This window comes from Anarhichas minor, unplaced genomic scaffold, assembly GCF_050575085.1.
Source record: "Anarhichas minor isolate MPS153535 unplaced genomic scaffold, ASM5057508v1 ptg000033l, whole genome shotgun sequence".
NCBI lineage: Eukaryota > Metazoa > Chordata > Actinopteri > Perciformes > Anarhichadidae > Anarhichas > Anarhichas minor.
The window spans coordinates 3070346-3077651 of record NW_027466479.1 but is presented as its reverse complement, the minus strand read 5'-3'; the positions used below and the strand labels follow the sequence as shown (position 1 = coordinate 3077651).

At 47.3% G+C, this 7306-nt stretch overlaps 1 pseudogene; it reads left to right on the top strand.

Annotated features, from left to right (window-relative positions):
* Nucleotides 1-646: 646 nt before the first annotated feature.
* LOC142965176 (uncharacterized) lies at nt 647-3329 on the top strand (annotated as a pseudogene).
* The last annotated feature ends 3977 nt before the right edge of the window (nt 3330-7306 follow it).

Here is a 7306-nt window from a genome sequence, read left to right as displayed (position 1 = left end):
ATGATCGGTCAGCTGGGTGGAGGTGGGAAAGGGGCCAGAGTTCAACTTTCTGTTGCAAAAGACGTTTTACAGCTTACTTAAAACAATCCACTTAAATGTATTTTTGAAATGACCTTTGTTGACAGGGCACAGCATACTTGCCTCCTCTACCATACAGTCTTTGAACAACACAACATTACTAGTCTGTTACTTGAGGATGGTCAGCAAGAGTCAACTTGAGGCCTTTAGTCAGTGCCTACTGTTGACGTATAATTAAAAGACAAACATGTTGACTGAACAATAATTTAGCTTTTTGTCTTTAATAACTGAATTAATGACATACATTTTCAATCATAACACAGAAAACAAAGTGAAGAGGTGAATTAGATGTCAGTGCATTCCAGCAGAGGGATGCTTAGACCTGCCAATACTAAATGGTAAATGATATAGTTCCGATGCCCCCCATACATCCAGCATTTCCGAGTGGACAGTCGCTCGACTGAAGAACGCACTCACCCAGCTCAATATCCATTTCCACCAGTCCGACAGAAAAGCAAAACTTTTCAAACTACTCACGGACGCTCGGCACCACACCTCCTTCAATCGCCGAGCCACCAGAGCACTTCCGGGATCCCCGCGCAGTGGCAGGCGTTACGTCGATGCCGTCATGACGCTCAACGTGGCCAGACAAGCTCAGTCACACACACCAGCCCCTCCAGAGGGCCAGGTCGTATCGCACCCCCCCCCCCCCCCCATACTCTCTCTGCATCAGGGATACCTCACCCTGCAGTCTCTTTTCCCCACTCTGCACTTCCAACCCACGCACATGCATCTTTTCATCCCAGCATCTTTCCCTCTTCCCTCGCTCCTGCCTTTCCTTCCAACTCAACACTGGCTACCTTAGCCGCACAGAATGCTCCAACAGCAGGATTCTACGGCGGAACCAACAGCCAAAACTCTGCGTTTCCTCCTGTCTCCGCTTTCCCCCCTCTCTTCCCCTCCCCCTCTCCATAACCCAAATGTAACTAACCATCCCTTTTTAAATGCACCCCCTTTTTCCACAGGTCCACCAGCAACCAACCCCAGCTTCCTTCCGACTCATCTTCCTCCACCCACCAGCTTTACATTAGCCACAGCACTACCCCCAGCACGGCCTTTAGCATCCGCCCGACCATCCCCCGTGCCACATATGCCCAGACAACAGATTCTCACAGGTAACTACATCGACCTTGCCCAACTCATTCATCCATCCACCTGCAATCCCCATATCCAGAGGGAATTAATCACCGCTTTCGGACCCATCGAACTCAAACAGCCACTCCCCACCTGATCCAAGGAACTCACCACGACTGAATTTGCCTACTCTTTTTCCCTATACCGTGATATCATCTGCTCTGTTTTCCCCGACCGCAGGGCCGAGTTGGATGACTACATGGCACTTATACTCAACCTAGCCTTGCGGTTCATCCGGCCTCTACATGCATCCTCGCAGCACCCCTGCCCGCCACCCCAGCTTCCCGCAAATGAAGCCCCCCTGTTTACCGCAGCCTGCCTCCATTACTTCCCCCACCATCCATCACCCCTAAACCAGAAATCAACGAGCCAACCACCTCCGACGGTCCCCCCAGAGGTATGGACAAAAGAGGTAGACCAATCCTCTACCAGGGCGGGAGAATGGTGTGCAATAACTTCAACGACCTAGGATGCCAATCCTCCAGCTGCCGTTTTCTCCACACCTGCTCCTTCTCCGGGGGGGCCCATGCAAGACCAACCTGTCCCCATCAACCAACAAAGCACAGCAAGCGTAAGTACCTCAACACACCAATCAACATCCACGCCCTAGCTTCCGCCCTTAAAACTCACCCAGACTACCAGTTCACAAGCTTCCTCATCCAGGGTCTCACCCACGGCTTCCACCCAGGCGTGCAGGTGAAGCCAGAATCTTCCTTCACTTGTAAAAATTTGCAATCGGCCATCTACGAACCCCACACAGTCGACAACCTCCTGGCTCAGGAAGTCAAAGACGCATATATGATAGGCCCATTCACTAGCCCACCTTTCCCTATATTTAGAATCGGTGCAATCGGCATCGCTACTAGAAAATATTCAGGCAAAAAGAGATTAATTATAGACCTCTCTTCCCCCCCACAGCTCCACAGTTCCAAGCATAAACAGTCTAATCTCCAGCCCGGACTACTCCATGCAGTACACCACTATCGACCACGCCGCATCCCTCATTCGCCTTGCTGGTCCAGGAGCCTGGTTGTCTAAAGCAGACATCACAAGTGCCTTTAGTACTTCCCATCCACCCTGACTACTGGCCCCTTTTCGGTGTCCTCTGGAAGGGTGCTTATTACTTCTCGGTGCGCCTGACTGAAAATTTTCGATTGCCTTTCCGAAGCACTCTGCTGGATCCTGATCAACATCCATAAACTCCCGTATGTCATCCACCTCCTAGACGACTTCCTCACCGTCACACCACCTTCCTCTCCCCCAAGCACTCGGCCTCCACACTCTTCCCCTCTCTGCAGAGAAAACCACAGGTCCCAGTACATCCCTGGACATTCCTCGGCATCACCCTCGACTCCGTCTCACTCCAAGCATCCCTACCTACTGAGAAAATCAACCGGATTTCATTACTCATCTCTAATTTCCTCCTGGCCCCCGAATGCACCAAACACCAACTCCTCTCGCTTTTAGGCCACCTCAACTACGCCAACCGCATCATCCCCCAAGGCCGATCTTTCTTGTCACACCTCCTTTCAGTCGCCTCCTCTGTCACAAAGCTCCACGACCACGTCACACTCGACAAAGCTTGCAAGACAGAGCTAAAGCTATGGCACCAGTTCCTCTCCTCTTGGAATGGCATCTCTTTCTTCTACGACGAGCACATCACCAAGCCGGAAGACATTCAGCTGTACACAGATGCAGCACCCTCAATCGGTTTTGGCGGCCTCTATGGCGACAAGTAGTTCTCAGCCGCATGGCCGCCCGAATTCTCATCCCTTACTCCTTCCTCCGAAATGTATCCAATAGTCGTAGGAGCCATTCTTTGGGGGCATGGATGGTCAACAAAGACCATTGCCGTCTACTCGGACAACAGTGCCGTCGTAGACATCATCAATAAAGGACGGTCACATTGTCTAGACATAATGATGTTCATGCGGAGACTAACCTTGGTTTCAGCCCAGCACCAGTTCATCATCCGAGCCTCCCACATCCCAGGTTACTACAACTCCATCGCTGATTCACTCTCCCATTTCTCATTCCAGAAATTCAGACGATTACCACCAACTTCAGACCCTCTGCCGACTCCGGTCCCACCGTTTTCAGCCACCATCTTCAACTGACCCCGCAACTGGAACACCTAATCTCCGCCTCTCAAGATGCCATCCTCAACAGCGTGGCCCCTCAAACACTCTCGTCGTACTTCACCGGATGGAAACGCTTCAAAGCTTTCCACGCCTCTTTTAACCTTCCCTTTCCATCACTCGACATCCTTACCCTCACAAGCTTCATTACATTTGCCCATTCCCTCCTTAAGATAAAGTCCTCCACTATACGGGTATACATAAGCGGAATTAACTTTTTCACAAAACTGTCCTCAGGAACGCCTTGCCCAGCCTCCACCCACTCGCATTTAGCGATGTTACTCAAAGGTCTCCGTACAGCCGAACCACGGCCTATGCCTAAACGTCTGCCCCTCACCTCGGACCTTCTCACCCACTGCATCCATACACTCCGCTCAGGCTACCTCTCTCCCTTCACGGACAAAGTACTCGAGTCCATGTTCTTGCTGGCTTTCTTCGGCTTCCTTCACTGCTCCGAGTTCACCGCCTCGAACTCCGACCACAATCCATCACGACATGCCACCATGTCCGACATCTCAATTCATCCCCCTGACACAGTCATTTATCACCTCAAATGCAGCAAGACCAACCAGTTCGGTCCGCCTCAGCCTATCTACCTCTTCCAACTAGACACATACCTGAGTCTGTATGAATCCATCCGCCAGAGCTTCCTAAGAGATGGCCCCACCCAACAGTCTCCGTTCCCACCAGCCGCCGGACACCAACGGTCCCCCATCACATCCCTCTACCTCTATCCCTAACCTACCTTCTTTCATCTCTCTACCTCGATCCCTACCCTACATCTCTTCATCCCTCTACCCTTCATCTCTCTACCCCTACCCTACATCCCTCTACCTCTACCCCTACTCTACATCCCTTAATCCTTCTACCCCTACCCTACATCCCTCGACCCCTTCCGCTTTCTAAACCTAACTATCATTCCATTACGCAATAAACCTCTCGAAACTTATACTGTTATTGGCGTGGTCCTTGTTAGTGAATGGCATGTTTGGGGGGGGGGACAATCCCAATATCTACTGCCTCTGTGGAGCGGACATTTTCAGCCCTCAAATGTATTCAAGAAATACAACTGGGGAGGCTCGACTGTCTTCACTGGCGTCCATGAATCGAGAAGGACCTTTTACTGGAAGTGAACCGCACCGATGTTCTGTACAACCGTGGTGTTAAACTCTTTGTTAACAAAGAAAGGAGGATGGACTTTGTCTTTAAGTGAACAGCAGCTTTGGTAAGTGAACTGCTTTTGTTTTTTTTACATCTGCAGTACCATTACTACTGTGTTCATTTTTCTATTGTGTTGTTTTTATGATATGGTTAATATTGTTCCCTTTGATGTGAATACTATTTAAATGGCCCATGCCCTTGTGTGTGTGTGGTGGAATGTGTGTTTTAGTGCCGCAGTTTTGCTGGATTGATTTTGACTATATGAATTGTCTGTTAATGACGCAACATCCCGTCATGCTGCATCATACTGATGGACCTGCATCCTTTTGCAATCCTGCAGTTTTGTGCGTATTCATGTATCTGCACTCTGCAGTTAGTGCATTTGTAGGCCTCATAGGTGTTGAGCTTCATGTAACATTTCATTTCACTTGTCAAATGTTGCAGTGGTATGTGAAGATGCGGTTTTTACACAAAACAAATAATAACCCGTAGCTGTGGCGTCATAATGAGGTTATTAGGAAGTGGTTCAACTGTAGTAGGACAGCACTGAAGGCCCAGGTATAAAATACACAGCCTGCCACTGTGAAAGCTATAGGTTGCTGGTCCTCAGCAGCCTACGAATGTTACGTTCGCCCGAGAGTCAGATAATTGCAGCTCAAAAAGCTATGAGCGCTACCTTGGAGACTACCATTAGTTCCCCAATGCACCATAATAAATGAAAATAATAAGTAAATAAAAATGCTGCAATTGAAAGTGGTTGGCTGGGTTTCACTGCCCGATTTCGGTAGTATAACCTCTTTTGGGATGCATGCTTGCACCTTTTATTCTGAACATAATGTTGGCTGAGGTCTGCAGCATGCTTGCTGCTACACATAGATATTTCACATCACTGTAAGATGGCCTCGTTTGGGATGCATGCTTGCGCCCTTAATCTTAAGATAACTTCTACTGAGGTCTGCAGCAAGCTTGCTGTTACACATTGATTTTCCATAGTCCGGCTGATGCTTAGCATGGGCGTTATACCAGACTTGGCGTTGGGTTCCGTTGTTTTGGGGGTTGATGCTTGGTGCTCCTCGTTTTGGCTTGGTAGCTGCTGGCTAATCCGGGGAGCATTTAAAGAGCGGAGCCATCAATGCCAAGTTTAACTGTATTTCCATTTGTTGCAATAAATGGTTAAACAATCTATGACCAGAGTGTGAACTGTGACTATGTTTTAAACACTAAGCATCATTGATGTGAACATACAGTCTGCCTCCCCTCTTCTTACCAGAGTCTTTCGTTCTGTTGAATGGAACAGCCCGCCCGTCAAGTGCAATAGTTTGGTGTGGATTGTTGTGGTGCCAGGTCTCGTGGTCGCAATATGTAGTAGGTGGTGAGCGTCTCAAGGTGTGCTGCACTTAATCCAATCCCTGCACTTTCTTTTCCAATGTGTTTTGGTAATAACAGTGAAAATATAACAAATTAAAACAAAATGTAGCTAAGCCTAGGTTAGCATAAAAACTGCAAGCGGGAGGAGATAGCCAGCCTGGGTCTGAATAAGTGTATTTCCCAAAATGTTATAGTTATATTTGAGATGCGTCTTCTCCAGCAACACTACAACACACACTAAACGTCTCAGATACAAATTGTGGGGGAGACACAGAAGTGGCTCCTGAGAAAGTTGTGATTTAACTGCATAGTCACTTTATCAGTGGTGCTTTGTTCCCAGGGGAGAGGTTAGTAGTCATATAACAAACAATTATCTTCCTCATCATTCAGAGATGTTAATACACCCAGACAGCCCAGAGAGAGATGGAGAGATGAGTTGGAGAGTTGAGGTGTGAAAGGGGATGAAAAATGTGATAATTGATTATGATAGTGAACGAGTCAAAAAGGGATTGATGTGTCGAGGCAAGTCGAGATAGGAAAAATTGGCCACGGACTGTAATTTTAGGGTTGCAGTGGGTGAAGGTGACACATGATGGAGGAAGGAACAGTCACACAGGAAGTGATAAGAAATGGGGAAGGAGACTGATGACAGCTCTGAAGATGAACAGCCAGGATGTCCTTCGTCAAGCTCAGCTCCTCAGTCATTTCCCACTTCAACAAGGTGGAAACCCAACTTTTATAAGCTTGATAATGAAGCTGATCCATTTATAATCTCTTTATACTTTGTGGTGGAAAAGTTATTTTACCCGCTGTTGAGTCTTTTTCAGCTGAAATGAAGAATATTGTCAAACAGAACTTGTCTTCTAAAAGTATTTATTCTCTGGCCAGAGAAGAGGCACAGTTACACAGTCACTCGGACTCTGTAGAAGTGTGCACTTCAGAAGTAAAAATAACAGTTATATACAAGAGTGATCAAGGGTGGGGGCCTGTGTAGTGGAACATCCTGTTTCAGGCTGTGCAGGCCATGGTAGTAAAGTATAAGAGGTGCTTTATCTGTGTAAGAGCAGACACACAGATATATACGTTTTATCCTTAAGGCACAGAACATGTGAATATACAATAGGTACTTGTTATCCAACACAGAGAAGAGGATATGGTGCAGGCAGTCAGCTGCTGCATGGATCACAAGTCTCATGATGCAAGCATATGATAGACTGTTTCACACCAAGTATATAAACCAGTTCTACTCATAAGAATATAAAATACTCATAAGAATACCAAGTTTCCATTACACAAACAGCAAGATACATTTGAGCACGTATGTTAATGTTAAGTTCAGAGTAAAAGCACTTCAGCATTTACAGAATATACTAAGACATTTTCCATTACAACTTGCAACATCAAAATGGAAAATATAGCGTGATGGT